General features: G+C 52.6%; 1 long non-coding RNA gene across 5 annotated transcripts in view; it reads left to right on the top strand.

Annotated features, from left to right (window-relative positions):
* Positions 1 to 18,219, top strand: part of LOC140609697 (uncharacterized) — a 42,148-nt gene extending 23,929 nt beyond the window's left edge. For 4 of the 5 annotated variants that reach the window (XR_012011426.1, XR_012011427.1, XR_012011429.1 and 1 more), the window contains 3 exons: positions 8,118 to 8,395; positions 9,410 to 9,691; positions 15,267 to 18,219. This is a non-coding gene — a long non-coding RNA (uncharacterized lncRNA). The remainder of the gene's footprint in view (positions 1 to 8,117; positions 8,396 to 9,409; positions 9,692 to 15,266) is intronic. The other variant, XR_012011428.1, reaches the window with a different exon arrangement.
* The last annotated feature ends 832 nt before the right edge of the window (positions 18,220 to 19,051 follow it).

Below are 19,051 nucleotides of genomic sequence, written 5' to 3' on the forward strand. Positions count from 1 at the left end.
ATTTCTATTTTTCCTATTGCAAACTGTTCATACTCTGCTCATTTTTCTATTTGTATGTTAATACTTCCTTGATTATTTATATGTTAAGAATATTAACCCCTTACCTGGATACAATAGATTGTAGTCCTTTCCCCAAATTCATCACCTCCTTTTCATTTTGTTTTCTTTTTCATTTTGTTTTGTTTCATCTGTTTAAACTAAAACATACAGAAGTTAAAGATGTTTGTAGTCAGATCTGTAAATCTTTTGTGATTTTTGCTCTGGATGTCATGCTTAGGTACAGCATTTTCCACCCCAAGATTTATAGACACTCATTGATATTTTATGGTTTGTCTTTAAGTTAGTTTGCCTTTTTTTCCTGGAATTTATTTCATTTTATTATCGCCTTGACCCACTGTTTCTCATTGCCTAGAAAGACCCTTTGTCATGTGGGAGCATCGTGTGAGCACCTGGCCGTGTCCTCACGCTCTGGCCCATTCCATGGGCTTAATGGCTCCGCATCAATGGCACACGTTTATGGATTATGGCTTTATGATGGATTTTAATATCTGAGAACAAGCACCTCCTCAGTTGACTTTTTTTCAACATTTCCCTGTCCATTCATGAACTAAATTTTTCTGGTCCATTTTGCAATGATTTCTTCAAAGTCAAAAAGATAAAAATCTCATTTGGACTTCAAGTTGAATTGTATCATCTTGAGAGGTCAGTCTGGGTGGAATTTATATAAATACCATATGAAGATTAAATCTTGCCAAACAAGGATAAGGCACATGTCTCTATTTGTTCAAGTTGTCCTTAAACTTTCTGAAAGATCTTTCTGGAAACTTCTGTGGTTAAAAATGAAATCTTTGGTCATGTTGCATTGAGGCCAGAGAATGTTATCCTTACAGTTTCTCTGCTTTTGTTTTCTGTTAAAAGTATTTATTTAGATACTTTGATGGTGAAATATCTGGCCAGTTTATTCGAGGGATGTTGTAAAGGAAGACACGTTTTCTGTTTGTGAGGTTCAAATTTTATAATACATACCCCTCCCCTTCAAACACACCCACACGCATTGTTAATAATATTACTCAGAATCTTTACTGCCTTCTTCCTTTCTGCCTATTTGGTCTATCAAGATTGTGAGAAATGAATTATAGTCCTCAATTAGTATATTCACCAAACTCTCTCATATTTTTACGAGATTTTACTTTCTATATTTAAATGAGACGTAATTTGGTGCATACAATTTCATGACAGTTTGGTGTTCCTTGTCAGTGTAATGCTTTTTGTCTCCTCTGTGGCTACATCTGAAATTAATATCTGACCCATGCTTTCCTTTTAATTTTATACCCTAGTATATATTTATCTTTTGTAACTTTGCTTTGGAAATGTCTCTCGTGAACAATATTTAGCTTGATTTTGTTTTACTCGATATGAAAAGGTGGACTCTTTAATCAGGTTTGCTTTAGACTTACTGTAAAACAAGAAGCTAAACATGTATTGTTGTAATTAGCAATTTCAGGCTTGCTTCTGGCAACTTCTTTTCTGGTTTCTGCTTTTTGTTCCCCTTAACATCTTATTTGCTTTTTATGTATTTCAAGGTTTTGGGAAGTTCACGTGTTCCATTTTTAGCTTAACTATTTTCAGCTTTTCTGACATGTTCTTTTGCCCTTCTTTTTCTAGTTGCCAGATTCAGTAGTCAAACACAGAACTTTTAGGGTCCCCCCATTTTAGACAATATTAGAATTTTTTTTTTTTTTTTTTGGTTGCCAGAGACACTGGGAAGCAGCTGGGCTGATTGGGATGTGTGGGGATTGACCTCCTGGGCAAAAAATGGGTGTGTAGAAGTCGCAGAATGGAGAGTAACCAGTCTGAGGTTGTCCTGGGGATCTACAAAACCAGACTGGGTGTGAGAGTCCCCCAAATTCTCCTGCTCTCTTATTGTGGTCGGAAGGTGCCTACTGCAGTAAGCATCCCATGGTCACCTGACTGCATCCCCCTGGGGCAGGAAAAGGTGGGAACAAAAGACTTTCCTGCATTGCCAAATCTTATACTAGGAGAGATGCTCTTGTAGAAACCCCTGGGTGACTTCCCCACAGAGCACTGCCCATTGCTGGGTCACGGGCCTGTGCTTGGGCCAACTGCTGGTCCCAGTGACAGACTGTCCTGATGGCTTTGGACAATCACAACCCACTTCTGTCTGGCTTGTATTCACCAAATGGTGGCATAGGGTCAGGGATTCTTAGCCTCATCCTACTTCATCTATCGGTAGAAGTTGAAGTGGATCGTGCCCTCTGCTGATTTTTTTTTTAAAGTTAGCTTTATAAAAGTATAATTTACATGTAATACATTGCATTCACTGAAGTGTGCGAGTCAGTGAGTTTTTACAGAGGCATTCACCACGTGACCACCGCCACACTCAAGCTATAGAACGCCGGCATCGGCCCCCAACATCCCCTCATGCGCCCCCAGCCACAGCCCCAGGCAACTCCTGGTCTGCTTCCTGTCACTCCAGGACATTTTGCATTTTCCAGAGTGACTGTAAGCGGAACCGTACAGCACACGTCCCCTAGCGTAAGGGCTTGTCTCGCCAGCACGGTGGTTTTGAGGCTCACCCACGCTGCGCTTGTTATCAGTGATGCATTCTTTTCTGTTGCTGAGTGGTTTCTGCTGCACGGATGGATAAACCACACTTCCTCTAATCTCCTCTTGCTTTTGAAGCACTTTCTCCACTTGACTTACAGGAGAAACCCTTCTTGTCGGCCTCCTCCTCTGGTTTCATTCCTCTCTGACCTCTTCACCCTGGGGTGCGTGCTCAGGCTTGGTCCCCTTCCCGTGTCTATTACACAGGTTTCCGGGGCCTCACCCAGCACCAGGGCTTCCAACAGCCCCTCCGGCCACCCTGAGGAGGTCTTTCCTTTCAAATTTACAACTTCCGCTGGGCCTCCTCCACAGAACCCCACACTTGTGGGTATCGGTCCTGCTTACCATCCCCTACTGGACATAGTCCAGTACCCGCTGTCTCTTACCATCCCCGAGTCGGTGTTGGTCTCCTCCTGCTGCTGTAACAAATAACCACAAACATCATGGCTTCAGCGACGCGTTCCTTCCCTGCAATTCTGGGGGTCCAAGTCCTAGCATCGAGGTGTCAATAGGATGATGTTCCTTCTGGGACTCTAGAGGAAAATTGGTTTCTTTGCCTTTTCAGCTTCCAGAGGGCCCTGCGTTCCTTGGCTGTTGGGCCACCTTCCTTCAAAGCCAGTGAAGCAGCTTCCAATCTGCCTTACTCTCTCCTTCTTTGACCCTCTTGCTTCCTTATGCCTCCTTACAAGGACCCAAGTGATGACATTAAGCCCCCCTGGATAATCCAGAATAATCTCCTCATCTCAGTGCTCTTCACTTCATCATACCTGCAAAGTCCCTTTTGCCAGGTTAGGTGACATATTGTGGGGATTGAGATATCTTTGCAGGGGGCACTGTCCCACCTACTACAGTGTCTTAGGGGGGACTCCTGTCCTCTGTCCCCATCTCAGGTTTCCTTGTCTCAGACAATGGCCACAGCCAGCTTCCTTCTATTTGCTGCCTTCTGCTCTCATGCCCATCCATCAGGGAAACCTCTTGGCTCTGGCATGAAGTATACCCAGAACTCGGCCACGTCTCTTGCCTGCATGCCTGGCTTTTGGCCAGGTCACTACCAGAGCCTCTGGGTGGTCTCCTGGTGCCAGGCCCGTTCTGCCTCCCGTGGTGTGTGATCTGTTCCTTTGGTCATATTTCTAGCTGACGCCCCAGTGTTCCTGGGTTGATCCCCTTGGTCTCTGCACTGGTATTCCATCTGCCTGGAGCCCCTTGCCTTGTTCTCAGCGAGCCCTTTCATGAGCACCCAATAACCCCCACCCTGCGAGGTCCCTGCCTCACCTGCTGTGTTTTGCTTTTGTGTGGTAATTATCTCTTTGCACATGCTTAGGCTCCGCTTCAATATCTCGGCTCCTGCACATGGCTTGTCTTCCTCGTAGAACGCAAGTCTCATGAAGTGGGAGCTTGGCCCATGCTGTTTGCAGTATCCTGAATAGAATACAGTCCTGGAACCTGATAGGTCCTCAGGACACATGTGCTAAATGGGCGAATGAGGAATGGAAGTCAGTGTGGGCTCAGGGTGGGTGGGATGCCCCGAGATCAAGACTGCCCGGGGCCGCAGAGGTTCAGTGAATGGGAGGGTGGCCTGTTGGAGTCAGAGCTGTGCTGAGGGGGGGTTTCTTTCCCTTGGGATGAGTTTTGGATGGGTGGGGTGAGATGAGGTTGATGGGGAGGGAGAGAGCCTATCCCAGACAAGAGGGCCAGGCGAGGCGGGGGGCAGGTGGTGAGGGAGAAGCACACTATAAGACTATGATATTGGGTGGGTGTGAGCAGGGGCCACAGTGTGTGTGGCTTTGCAGACCTGCCTGTGGGGAGTGGGGCTTGGTCACTGTGTCTGCATGAGGGGGATTATTCGGGGTGTGTGTCTGCAGCATGATTTGTGTGTGTATTTTTGAATGTTGAGTGTGTGGTGAGTGTATGAGTGTGTAAGTGTTTCTATGTGTTTCTGAGTGTGAGCATCTGTGTATGTGTGTGTGCACATGTGTGATTTGTGTCCTTGTGTGTTCATGTGCATTTGAGTGAATCTCTGTGTCTACGTCTGAGTGTTTGGTGAGCAGCATGTCGGAGTGTGTTTTGTGAACACGTGTGTATGTGCTTGGTGTCTGGATGTGTGAATCTCCGGGAGTGAGTGTGTGTGTGTCCACAAGAGCGCGTGAGCAGATGTGCTTTGCCTGCCCAGCTGTGTGTCTGTACGTGTCTGGGTCTGGGCATCTGTGTATGACAGTTGGTGCACGTGTGACTTGGATGTGAGTGGTCACGTCTGTGTGTGGCCACGGGCAGGTGCCCTCAGGTAGGGAGCCAGGGTGCCCGGGCAGCCCCTCCTGCCAAGCCCTGTGGCCCCTCCCAGGTGGGTGAACTGACCACAAGAGCCCGACACCCCATCCCTGAGACCCTTGTCACCAGGCACAGGACAGGAAAAGAGCACAGAGGGGCCCTTGAGCCGGTGCCCTTCCCCCAGCGCCTCGCCCCTCGCTGTCACTGGGGCCACTGGCTCGGGTTAACTGATGGAGGGAAAAACCCATTAAGCGGCTGCCTCTCCCCGTCACCGTTATCGGTTCCTGCTCGCCTGTAGCCCGGCTGACGCGCTCTCGCTCTTCTTCACATAATTGAAGAAAGTTTTCCCATTACCCGCTGTCTCTGCCACGCGGCGCCCGCCCTCGCCCCTTCGCGGTCCCGAGGATTCTGGTCTCTTTTCTTCCTCCTCGAGAAGCTGACCTAAGCTCCCCTGCTCCTCATTTTCTCCCAAACTCAGAGTGGGCTTGTCCGCGGCGGCCCCCGCAGGCTGCTGGGAGCGGCGGGCACAGGGAGGGCCCCCGCTCTGGCGGCTCTGGGACAGCAAGCCTGGCTGTCCTGGCGGCGGGTCAAGGGCCCCTGGAGGGATGTGCCTGCGGGATGTGCAGCCTCTGAACTCCCGTGTGCCTGCCTGAGCTTGATGAGCTGTCCGGAAGCTGTGTAGGTGACAAATGGAGACTCCAGGCACAGGGGTGGCACCCAGGTGGGCTCCCCGTGGGAGGTTCCTGGCCCTCTCTGCTTTGTTCAGGTGGAACCAGGGTAACTTTGGCTTCCTGATGAACATGACCACGAACAAAAGTGCTTTGTCTTTCTCCGCCTGTCTGGTCCCTCCCAGGGGGAGGGGGTGTGGGAGATGCTTGGATCCTTACCAGGCGCCAGACGATGGCCCGGCCAGAGGTTTTCTCTATTCCTGCCAGGCGGCCTGCAGTTGGTATGTTGGTCTCCCTGGCACCCTTGCTATAACCCCGGCTTCTCCTACCCCGCACACTGACCTCTGAGCCTCTTACTTCCCCAGGAAGACTCTGTCCCTTGCCTGGGACCCACTGGACCCCACAATTTGCACAGTGCCCCAGGCCAGCAGACCCTTGCCTCCCTGCAAGAAGCATGGACCAGACCTTATGCTGGGTGGGGCTGGGTTTGGGGAACGCTAGAATGAATACCTGCGGGAGCCACGAGGGGCGATGCCTGCTCAGGGCTGCCTAAGACCCAGAAAGCAGGTGAAGCCCCATTGTGCGTGGCCTCATTGCAGAAGAGCCAGAGGGACAGCTTCAGCTGTCCTGCTTCTTGGTACAGGGACGCCTGTACTGGAAATGGAGCTGCACAGAGCTCAGGCCACACCCTGGTGCCCACCTCCCGGGAGGCCTTGCTGGGCGAGGCCCCAAGTGCAGGCTGCCAGAGATTTGGGAGCTTTCTTGATATGTAACCCAGCTGTTCCTGCCACACTGACCTTGGCCCTCCACCTGCCCTCTGGGCCTCTGCACCTTGCCTTGTCTTATCCTGTGTCCCTAACACCGTCAGAACAATGCTTCCAACCTGCTGGGAGGGCAACCGCAAGGGAGACCAGCTCTGGCCATGTCCATCACCACTTGTGTCCCTCAGGCACCCCTGAACGTGGTCACTGTGGGTGGGAGCAGAGTCTGGGCCTTCTCATCCTGCCAGGCCTGAGCGTGCCTCTCATACCCCGAGACCCAGGGCCGCCAGGGCTGAGCTGGGAGCCAGTACTGATGAATACTGATGTCTGCATCCCTTCAGTCCCTCCAACCCAGATGCCTCACCCGGGTTACAGTGTCCAGGTGTGTGAAGAACATCCCTGGCTGGTATAGAGCAGCCTCAGAGGAGCCTCAGAGGAGACCACCTGCAATGAGCAGAATGCTCCCCACTCTCTGTCCCCAGCATCAGGCCACTCTGACAGCACCGCGGCCTGCCAAATACCAGAGCCAGACTGTAGGGGTGTCCCGCACCTGGGCCTGCCTGATGCCACCCACCATCTGCATCCCCCCGCACCCCTCACTGTGGAGGCCATTTGGGAGCTGCCCCCTTTAGGCCATGTCAGCCCCCACGAGATAGCATATGTCAGCCCCTGACTCGAGAGACAAAATGCAGCAGGGTTTCAGGGCCATAGCCTGGATGCCACAGCCTCACCTCCCCATTCCTCCCCTCGGTTTCCTCCTCTGTAAAATGGGATGATGATGATGATGATGATGATGATGATGATAGATCCTTCCTCACCAGGTTGTTGCAAAGTCTGACCTAAATGAGTTAATAAATAGAAGGCACGTGCAAGAAGGGTGGGCACATGGTAACCCTTCGGGCACAGTTCCTCTGTCCCACACGTCTCACCACCAGGTGCTACGGTGTGTAGCTCCCATGCCCGGCTCCGGCAAGCCTTCCACCCTGCCACGCCCCTGGAGCAGAAGGGTGGGCGGCTCCCTGGGTCGCGGCCGGTCTGCAGATTTGGCTTCGTCTCCCTGGTGGAATGGGCTTTGCTTTTTAATTTTTATTCAGGTCGAAGTTCCTTGTAGCATGTGCACCGACACTCCACATGTATTTCCCTTGGGGGACACCCATGCAGATTGAGAGAGGGGACGTTGCCTGCGCCTCGGTAGGGCCCCAGGGAAATGCTTGCTGCATGGAGCCAGCCACTAGGCCGAGCCCTCTGGCGAGAGGTGCTGGGATGCAGGTGTTGTGGCCTCTCACTAAAAGTCAAAGTCACATTTGTGAGCTCCATTTGCGGGGCTGGTGGCTCCTTTGCTCCGTGTTGTTGTTACGGAAGTATTTCTGTGTATGAATACACTCTGTAGTATCCTGAAAATTTTAATTGCTTGACAATGATTCATTAGATTTCACATAAACACGTAGATATCTGAGTTCTCTTGAAACATGGGAGGTCAGGGAGCACTGGGCCCGTGTTCTCACATGACAGCATAGGGTGGTGCCCAGTAGGGCTGCCAGCCAACCGAGCCACAGTCCCTGCTGCTTCCTCCTGTGCCATACCTGGGATGTCTCCCCCACGTGCACTGCCAGCCCCACCCCTCTGGGCATCTGGCTGCAGCCCCTAGGTGGTCGAAAGGGGCCACCTCATCCCATCTATGTCTTCTGGTGTGGTCCCCTGATTGATTGATTGATTGATTGATTGATTGATTGATTTTAGAAATGGCCACAAGTCCTGCTCCTTTTCACAATGGGACCCTGTGGTTCCTCTTCTCCAGCCAGGGTCTACTTCTCCACCTCTGCCCTGGGGGCAAGTCACATCACTTGTTTGGCCAATGGGACATCAGCAAATGCGTCACTGGCAGACACTGGAAAATCACCTGCATGCTGGAGCTTGCTCCCTCTTGCTACCCTTGAACCCAAGACTGTCCTAGGGATGAGCCTGGGCTAACCTGCAGCCAGAGAATAAGAAGCCAAGTGGAGAGTCAAGGTGCAATGGCCAACAGAACTGCTGCCATCAAGACATGGCAGTGAGCCACTCTTGAACTGATCACAGGTACTTGGGAAAGTGTGGAAGACCTAGGTCAGACCAGCCCCCAGCTGACCTGCAGAATGGAATGCTAAATAAGAAATGGCTATTGTTTTAAGACAGTTTTGGGGTGGTTTGTTATGCAGCGAAAGCTAGCTGCTATATTGTTATTTATGCTCAGTGAACAAGCAGTGCCCTCTAGAGAACAAGGGGCTCCTAAGAGAAGGCTCTGTCCCTCTTGACAAGGCAAGTGGCAGCCCCTTCCTCCCAGCACTGCTCCCATATGACTGTGCAGCAGCCCGGCCCCCATGATTGAATTTTCAGCCTGTTTCAGGGGACCTGGGCCCTCTGATTCTACAGGACAGGGTCTGCTGACCAGCACTGTGCACTCAAGAGGGTATTTGGGCCATGTATCATCAGGACCTCTCTGCCACGGCCTCTCCTACCTGCTCTGGGTGCACAGAAGCCCAGCAGTGGCTCTTTCCTGGAAGTCCACTCAGGAAGCTCCTCACACAATGACTCCTGCTGTCCTTGTCCACTTCAGCACTTCAGCACTGGCCCTAAACCTGGCAGCCCACACATGCTCTGTGCCTGGACTGCTGTGGCCACGGCTCCTTGTCCCAGCTAGCCCAGCTACCAGATGTTCCCTAGAGCCTCACCTGGGCCCGCTGTCTGATTTGAGACCGGGGTGCTTTGCTAAACATCAACCAGGTCTGTGGTATGAGGGCTGACCAATCAGAACAGGCACTGTCCATGTTCAATGCCTGCCTCACGTCCCTGGCCCTCCACACGTGTGAATACATGCACCCACATACGTGCCCCACTGGGACCCCTTCAGTCCCTCAAGGCCAGTCTCATTTCTGCCCTTGTTGCCCACCTGTCCTCCGGGTAGGGAGAGTGGATGTGTCCTTAGTTTCCCCAACTGCACCAGAAGACTGGACCAGCTTCTCTAGAAGGTACTCTGGCTAACTGGCTGTTTCTTGGATGCTTCTTTCCCTTACTATGACCTGGTGCCTTGGTGCTGGGGATTTGGGGTCTCAGTTTCCACATCTTTGCAATGACTCTCCCAGCTCAAAGCCTCCATCCCAGCTCCCAGAACTGCTGTGCAGCATTCCGGATCATGAAGGACCAGAGCCATGTGGTCCAGTGGTGAGGGTCTCAGAGGACGGGCTGTGACCCAAGGCACCCGCCTAGCCGGCAGCTCTAAGTGCCAAGGAGGGAAAGATGCGGCTGCCCAGTTTTCTCGCTCCTTCCAGACCGGGCCAAGGCCTGTGTACTCCCCGTGACCTCCTCCCAGAATCTTCTTCATCCCGCCTCACCCAGGTGAGTGAGATGCTTCAGACCCAGGAAAAGCTACCCTGACTTCTCCGAGGTTGGGGTCACTCCAGGTGGAGCTACAATCCAACCATCAATCTTGTGATGATTTGATGAGCTTGTCTGTCTGGCACTAAAGCATCGGCTTCATGAGGGCTGGGCTGTCTGTCTCTGCTCCCCATCTCGTCCCCAGAGCCTGGTGAGTGCCTGTCACACAGTAGGTGTCCAGTAAATATTTGCTAGGTGGATGGACAGTTGTGGGGAGGACTTCTGGGCTATGGGAGGGCTGGGACAGGCTCCTGCAGGGAGCATTCCTGCCTCTCTCTATGTGGTGGCGCTGGCTCCGTGGACGTTCTGGGCTGTGCTGGGGCGGGAGATGTCAGTGAGCTGAGAGGGATCCTCGAAGTGACAGGTGCTTCTTAGCTCCAGGCACGCCCGGGGCCCAGGCTGAATTGGCTCTTCCAGCAGTTCCAGCAGCCCCTGTTTCCAGGGCTAATTGGGGAAGGGGAGGGGGAGCCAGAGGTGGGGGACCCTCTATTCTGGGCTGTCTCATGACAATGGTGAGCCAGTGTATAAGTGGAGTTGGGGGGCAGCGAGGGAGACGGAGAAAGCAAGAGATGGAGGGAGACTGCATACAGTACACGTGGTGCAGGAGTGTGTGTCTGGAGCGGCCTCGGTTTGTGGCCAGGTTTTATATGCGCATTTGCACGTGTGTGTGTGCTTTTATGTCCTTGGTATCATGCAGGCATGTGCCTGTATATTATTTATTTCTGTGTGTTTTGTGAGCACGAGTACATGTGTACCTTATGTGTGTCTATGTGTTTGTGTCTAAATTGTGTGTCTCTGAGGACACGCTTTTATGGCATGTATCCTGCTTCCTGCGTTTATACTTATTTCTATGTGTGTCTGTGCCTTGGGTGTGTGCATCTACATGTGTGTGTTTGTGGCCTGAATTGGTACCTATGTGTGCGTGTGTGTGTAGCACTGGATGTCCCCCCGGCGCAGAGCACTCCCCCACCGGGTTCATTATAGGAATGGCAGGCCTGTCGTTCTCAGTCGTGGTCCCACGACATCTTGTACCTCTCCAGCTCCATCCTCTCCCCTGGGTCCTCCTTCTGGGGAGTACTGTATCCTGGGTGTCTGCAGGCTTCCAGAAGGGCACTGAAGGAGGAGGGGCGGCATGCTCTAGGCCTCCTCCTCTCTGCCAGGGAAGTGCACAGGCTCTGTGACAGGACCAAGGCTGGGGAGAGAGGTGGGCGCTGGGAGTAGGGAGGGTTTGGGGGCTCCTCTGGAGGGCTGAGCCGTGTTCCTCTGAAGGGTTGTGGGCCCCTTTTCTCTTCTAGCCATGTTACGGAGGGGACTGTTGGGAGGTGGGGAGGCCAAGAGGCAGCTGCAGGGTCAGGGCTGGGGAGACCCGAGAGGCAGGGTCCTTGCTGGGGCTGAAGGGGAGCAGGGGTGGGATGGCTGGAGGGGTCAGGGAGGTACTTGGGCTTTTGGTTCATCCTGCAGAACCCAGCACAGCTGGATGTTTGGAGCATCCTCGGGCCTGGGTTTGGGGGCAGACAAAGACGAGCCCAGAGGGGTCAGACTTGCCAGCCACCAGCTGCTGGGGCCCAGCCCTGGAGCAGCCCAAGCAGCTCCCCTGAGCCCGGCCTCCCCAGTCCTGGCCACCCCAGCATCAGTGACAGTTAAGCTTTGCAGCATCCTCTCTGGGTGTCTTTTGTGTGTCTTCCTTTTGCCAAAGGCGTCCCGGATGCATGACGGAGTACTTGCTCCCCCAAGGTGGACTGGGGTGCAGGCACCTGGGGGCAGTGAGTTGGGCGTTGCTGGCTCTCAGCTCTAGGGAGGGGGCTGGGAGTCTGTGTGGACCACGCCAGCAGGAGCCGAGTGGATGGGGCCAGGCTTTCTCTGCGGAGCTGGCCAACCGGCATTCAATGCCAGAGCTGGGGTTACCTCCCTTTCTGTGCCTATTGCCACCTCAGTCCTCGGAACATGTGTGTTCCCCGAGGCCTGGTGACGGGCAGACCCAGGCATGGGGGTGCTCAGCAGTGGATGCTGGTGGTGCTCCATGCTTAACCCCAGGCATGTGGATGGTGGCTGCTAAGGAGCTTGCTGCTGCCCCTTTTCCCCTTCTTCCATCACTCAGGGGCGACAGGCACCCCCTTGCCGAGGGTCCCTGGGGGGTTGTGACTGCACTCCTCCCTGCGAGGGGTGAATGGTCTGCAGCCAATGATGAGCTGACATGGAGTGTGGGTTCAAAACTCCAATCCTGCTACCTTCCCCACCTGGGACGGCTCTGGGGCTACTCAGGCTCATTTGCTCAGTGGATCCGGCAAAGGAAGATGTAGCTGAAACCTGTCCCTCCCAGCTTCCCCCTCCCTTTCCATCCCTCGCTCCCCTCCTCTAGCTGGCCTCCTCCAACAAAGCACCCATACAACACCCCTGCAAGGCTCCTTCCTAGGAAAGCTGCCCCAGGGCCCCAAAGTCATTGGTGGCACAAAGGAATAATAAAGGAACATATGGGGAGACAGACCTGTCTGAGGCCTAGGGGATGCTCCAGGAGGGGAGCTACAGGGACCTTGGTGCCACTGCCCTTCTTCATGGACAAGGAACATGAAGGAGGGTAGGGGGCCTGCTAGGGGTCCCAGCGAGGTCAGAGTAGGGGCTCACGCTGCTGTTTGTTCTTCCAAAATAACCTCCTTATTATAAAAAAAAAAAAAATCACCTCCCAGATCAGGAAATAAAAAAAGAAGTAAAGAAAGGAAACTGTTACTGGATGCCTGGGGTGGGGCTCAGTGGTGGAGCACCTGCTTTCAGCTCAGGGCGTGATCCTGGGGTCCTGGGATCGAGATCCACGTCGGGCTCCCTGCAGGGAGCCTGCTTCTCCCTCTACCTGTGTCTCTGCCTCTCTCACTGGGGCTGCTGCCTCAGAACACACCACTCCCCTTCCAGGAAACTGTGCCCACATCTGCACACCCAGAGCAGTACCACCAGGTGAAGGGGGCTTGTGAAGATTAAAGTTATTGGGGGACACCCTCAGTTTGTTCCCTATAGTTAAGAGTCTCTTATGGTTGCTGGAGGAGAGAGGGGCAGGGGAAGGGGGTAACTGGGTCATGGGCATTAAGGAGGGCACATGATGTAATGAGTACTGGTTGTTATATGCAACTGACAAATCACTAGGTTCTACCATTGAAACTAATACAACACTATATGTTAACTAGAATTTAAATAAAATCAAGATAAAAAGCTTTTGCACAGCAAAAGAAACAGTCCACAAAACTACAAGACAACCTACAGAATGAGAGAGGATATTTGCAATGACCTATCAGGTAAAGGGCTAGTATCCAAGATCTGTAGAGAACTTATCAAACTCAACAGAAAAGAAACAAACAATCCAATCATGAAATGGGCAAAAGACATGAAGAGAAATCTCACAGAGGAAGACATAGACATGGCCAACATGCACATGAGAAAATGCTCTGCATCACTTGCCATCAGGGAAATACAAATCAAAACCACAATGAGATACCACCTCACACCAGTGAGAATGGGGCAAATTAACAAGGCAGGAAACAACAAATGTTGGAGAGGATGCGGAGAAAAGGGAACCCTCTTGCTCTGTTGGTGGGAATGAGAACTGGTGCAGCCACTCTGGAAAACTGTGTGGAGGTTCCTCAAAGAGTTAAAAATAGACCTGCCCTACGACCCAGCAATTGCACTGTTGGGGATTTACCCCAAAGATACAGATGCAATGAAACGCCTGGACACCTGCACCCCGATGTTTCTAGCAGCAATGTCCACAATAGCCAAATGGTGGAAGGAGCCTCGGTGTCCATCGAAAGATGAATGGATGAAGAAGATGTGGTTTATGTATACAATGGAATATTCCTCAGCCATTAGAAACGACAAATACCCACCATTTGCTTGGACGTGGAGGGACCTGGAGGGTATTATGCTGAGTGAAGTAAGTCAATCGGAGAAGGACAAACATTATATGGCCTCATTCATTCGGGGAATATAAGAAATAGTGAAAGGGAATAAAGGGGAAAGGAGAGAAAATGAGTGGGAAATATGAGAGACAACATGAGAGATTCCTAACTCTGGGAAACGAACAAGGGGTAATGGAAGGGGATGGGTGGGGGATGGGGTGACTGGGAGATGGGCACTGAGGGGGCACTTGATGGGATGAGCACTGGGTGTTATGCTATATGTTGGCAAATCAAACTCCAAAAAAAAAAAAAAATCTAGAAAGAAAAAAATAAAGAAAATTGAAAAAAAAAAAAAAAGATAATGGAGGTCAGGTCTGAGGTCCCGCCCAGGTCAGTGGAGGGATTGGGATGGACAGGGGCAGCTTCCAGCCCAAGGGCAGGCGGGAGCAGGCATGAGGGTGAGTGAGAGTGGGCACTGTGTATGGTAGGGAGACTCCACCATGGCCAGGAGCCTTCTTGGGGGAGGGTGGAGGGGAAGGGGGAGGGGGTGGCGAGGAGGCTGACTCAAGGTAGGGGCAGGGCAGGAGGGAGCTGAGTCTGGGGAGAGGTGCTATGAGAGCCTTTGCCTCAGGGGGATCCAGGGAGAAGGCACCAGGGTATCCAGCAGAGGCTGCTGTCCCACCCGCCCCACTCCCTGCATGTCCTGTCCCCACAGCTCTGCTGGCTGGCACCCTGGGACCCTTGGGACCGTGGGACTTGCTGAGGCCCACACAGGCCTGGCCTCCTACCCAACGGCAAAGGGCAGCTGCTCCTGCCCAGGAAGCCTGAGCACCAGCGTCCCCATCCCCGGGGACCTAGACTCCTGGAGGCAGGGCTCTCTTCTGAAAACATGATCTATTGACAGTGGTGCTGCTCCACCCCGTTCAGTCGGGGTGGTAAGTGGGCAAGTGGGCGCCCCTGAGCACAGGGTAGTAACACCTGGCATCCTTGCTGGGCTCCCTGCTGCTGCTGGCTGGTTCCCTGGGGCTCTCTGAGTCCCGGGCTTCTTCCTGTTAATTGGGGGCGGGGGGGGGGTGGTTATAATAAGGCCTGGGTGGTAGGGTTTTTGTGAATGAGTTTCCTGAGGAGCTTGGCACCTGGTGCTCATCAATATCAGCCAGAGGTGACCCCCTTCCCTGCCCTGCCTCTCCTTGAGCCACTGTGGGTGGAGGAGTCAAAAGCCTAGTATCTTCTGTGAACTAGATATAGATGGGTCTGGATTTCCTCGTCCTCGGGGGTAGAATGGTAATCACAGAATCCACACAGAGGCTGTTAGCTTTGGGGCCTTTTAAGAAACCTCACAGGTTAGAGAAAGGACTTCTCCAAGGCTCCAGGCCTCCTCCCAAACATAGGGGAGCCTGCTTGCAGGTCCCACGAGAAGGATAATCCAGGCTTGAGCCCTACTGGGAACTGTCCTTCCTTGAAAATACCCTGCTGGGATGCTGCAGGCGGCTCAAGCATGTGTGCAGAAGCCAGCGCAGACGCCCTGCTGCCAGGCAGGCCTGTGCAACAGACCTGGGCTATCTCCCCTAAACCCACAGTTATTGCCTCAGATAAGAGCAGAGTAAACATGAAATCCCTTAATGCATTTGCTAACAGCTGTTCTCTGTTTATAGACACCAGGCCAAGCGGGGACTTCAGCACACATGAAGCTGGCCTGGATGGAAGCTCCCCACCTGTCACTGTCCTGCTGAGCATCCTGGGCAAGCCCATCCCTCTTGGGGCCTCAGGCTCCCCATCTGTGGAGGGAACAGTTTCCACTGATCCCCACGGATGACCTAGAAGGAGCTAGCAGTCTGTGAGTTGATGTGTGAGGACATGCAGCTTGTGCATGAATGTGCACACGTGTGTGCATGTGCACATGCCTGGGCAAGAGTGCGTGCGCGCACGCGCGCACACACACACACACACACACACACATAGATCCTCAGTCAGGGGAAGTCAACTGTCAAGCACAGTATTTTAAAATGTGCTTATTTATTTGGCTTGTTTGCGCCCTATCTCCTCGGCTGCCTTTATAAATATTTATCAATGTTGTCACAGTGACATTTCCTGGGAGGAGGTGAGAACTGGAGGGAGAAAGGATGTCAGAGGGGAGCAGACAGGCTGAGGGAGCAGGGGAGGATGGCCCAGTCCCAGCAGTGGACCAGGATGGGGGAGGGCTGACGCCACAGGAGGAGGGAGAGGGCCCTTGACACAGAGACCTGATTCAGGGGTCCAGAAGCAGGACCCACATTTCAAGATGTCCCTAAGGATGAAATAAGGATGAGTGGGGAACATGACGAGCCACGTGCCTCTGCCACTGCTGTGTGAGCTTGCACAAGGCCCCTCACCATCCACGGGGTTGTCTATTAAACACCAACTGTTCTGAGTATTCACTTCATTCACTATTTACAAACGACTCTGTGATGAAGGCACTGGTCTCCCCATTTTACAGATAGGGAAAACAAGGCATTGGGATTAGTTACCTGCCCAAGACAGCCAGTTCTGAAGCACAGAGCCCGGATCTAAACATAGGCAGCTCGTTGCAGAGCTCCTGCCCTTAACCACTACTCCATCTGGATGTATCATTTGTATCTTTAACGATTATTCCTTAGAGCCCCCTCCCCCTCCGTACACAGCCGGTCTCAGTCTTGCTCCTGGGGCAACAGAGATGACCAAGGCAGGCCCTCTACCTGGTTGGCAGAGCTCAGGGTCTTGTGGGGAACCTAAGGACATGTTAACCTGACAGCGCTGCTGTGTAGTGGGTGTTCAGAGGACATTTAGGAGGGTGGCTCTGCGGCAGCCCCAGTGGCGCAGCAGTTTAGCGTCTGCCTTCAGCCCAGGGCCTGATCCTGGAGACCTGGGATCGAGTCCCACATCGGGCTCCCTGCATGGAGCCTGCTTCTCCCTCTGCCTGTGTCTCTGCCTCTCTCTCTCTCTCTCTGTCTCTCATGAATAAATACATATAATCTTAAAAAAAAAAAAAAGAGGTGGCTCTGAAGACAGAGTGTGGGGCATTGAATCCTAGTCGGCTCAGTGCTAGCTGTGTGATCTTGGCTAGCCCAGGTAAAGGAGTGCCCTCAGTGTGGAGTGGGAAGGAGAGGCCTGGTAGCAGAGACATGGAGTGAGGGGCTCTTGGCAGTCAAAGAGGAGTCAAAAGTTTTGAACCTAAGGAACAGAGAGAAGGTGGAGGCTGTATCAGCTAGCTTTTGCTGCATAACAAACTACCCCAAAACTTTGTGGCTTCTAACAGCCATCATTTATTTAGCTCACAACTCTGTGGCTTGGCAATTTAGGCGATCTGTTTTTGCTGGACTCACTCACATATCTGAGGCCTCAGTTGTGATGGTGGAGATGTTCTTCATGGGGCCTCTTACCCTTCCAGTGGCCTTCATTCTGGTTACAGACTTCCAAGACTGATATTAGAAACATGCAAAGCCTCTTGAAGCCTTGTCTTAGAACGGGCCCAGTGTTATTTCCGGTATATTCTATTAGTTAAAGGGATGGGGTAAACTGATGGGAGGAGGTACACAATCACATTGTAGAGGGCAGGGTAGAAAGAAGGGGTAAGGATCAGGGCCATCTTTACTCTACCCTGAGTAAAGTAAAGGGTAGTGTCTACTGTCATGTGCAATGATGACAGTCTGGGGGCTGGTGGGAACACAGTTAAGAACATAATGACATTAGAAGTGTTGATGGGAACTATAAGGGGAAATAACAAATGCAGTTTCAGAGATCTTCAGAGATCCACACTGGTCTTCTCCATGTCATGTTTCTAGGGGAGGCACCCATAGTTCTCAAATGCCTTCTCATTGTCCCTACTGATCCTTTTTGGTGTTGACCAACCCCTGGACAACCCTTTGCACTTGCCAGTGTCCTGTGAGTCTGTGTTCTGGGTGCATGACTGGACTTCCATTCACCTCCAACACTGGGGAGAGGATTGAGATCTCTAAGTCCTAGGTAAGCTGCCAGCCATGGACTTTGGAGCCAGGTACTCTGTATCCAGGTCCCTCTCCTATTCCTCACCTCCATGAATCCCTCACAGATTTTGCCTTCTCTCTAAGGCTCAACTCCCTTATCTTCAAAGGAGAAAAATGATGCCTCCATCCCAGGTCCTTGTGAGGCCCCGATGATTCATGCACAGCCCCTGGGAGGGACTGAGCACAGGGAGGCTTCAAAGCCACCAGCCTCTGGCCTCTGTGTGGCCTGTCCCTTGAGGGTTATGGGTCGAGTTGCCAGACAAAGGACTCTGAGTTAAATTTGAATTTCAGATCAACAAAGAGCAATTTTTTTAGTGAAATATCCCATCCAATTATTCATTGTTAATGTGAAATTTGAAGGTCTGTATTTTTATTTGCTGAAGCTGGACATCCTGAGGTGGGGAGTGAGAGCTTCCCCCTGCTCTGGCTTCCCAAGAGCTGCCTGAGCAGCCTTTATCCCGTAATGGGATAAATGTCTGTGCGTCCTGTAGCAAGAAGCTCATTGGGTGAGGAGTGGGTCTGAGGGAGGCTGACCTCAGCCTAGCATGGGGAAAGAATTGATGCTGGCTGACCTGAAAAGAAGGGTGAGCTGTGGCCCTGGCCTCCAGGGGAGATAGCTGAATTCAGCACCACTGTGTGCTGGCCCAGGCGGAAGCCCAGGGAATCTTTTTTTTTTTTTCTTATGATAGTCAGAGAGAGAGAGAGAGAGAGAGAGAGAGAGGCAGAGACATAGGCAGAGGGAGAAGCAGGCTCTATGCACCGGGAGCCCGACGTGGGATTCGATCCCGGGTCTCCAGGATCGCGCCCTGGGCCAAAGGCAGGCGCCGCCACCCAGGGATCCCAAGCCCAGGGAATCTGACGTAACTCCTCCCTGAATGCCACTTGCTGCCTGCACAGCTCTACTTGGGACACCAGGTTGGCATCTCTACCTTCATATGGCAGGGCTGAGTGCCCACCCTGCTCTACCTTCTGCTCTCAGATGCTCAGGCCTGAAGGCTTGGGGCCTTCCTGATGCCGCTCATGCCTCCACTACCCCACACCTGGCCACCTTCACCTGGTTGGTATACCTAGACTAATTCCCCCACCTCTGCTGCTCCACCATCTTCTCAGCCACTGCTATCTCTCACCTGCTGTCCTACAATATCCTCCTTCCCTGAGCTCCTTCTCCCTCCTACTCCCTTCTAGCCCATCTCCCCTTGCACAGATATCCTGGTCACATCTTAGAGCAGGTCCTGCCTCTATTGAAAGCCATGCTCACAATGCCTGCCTTCTCCTCTGCCCCGACCCCCACCCTGCTGTCTCTCCCTACCTGGCCTCCTTACCATTTCCCCCATAGTGAAGCTGTAGGACTCACCCTTGATATTTCCCCTGCCAGCCTCTCCCTTACTTCCTATAGGTCTTCCCTCTAATGCCATCTCTCAGCAAGGCCTTCCTTGGCC

The sequence above is a fragment of the Canis lupus genome, chromosome 19, assembly GCF_048164855.1.
Source record: "Canis lupus baileyi chromosome 19, mCanLup2.hap1, whole genome shotgun sequence".
Classification (NCBI taxonomy): Eukaryota; Metazoa; Chordata; class Mammalia; order Carnivora; family Canidae; genus Canis; species Canis lupus.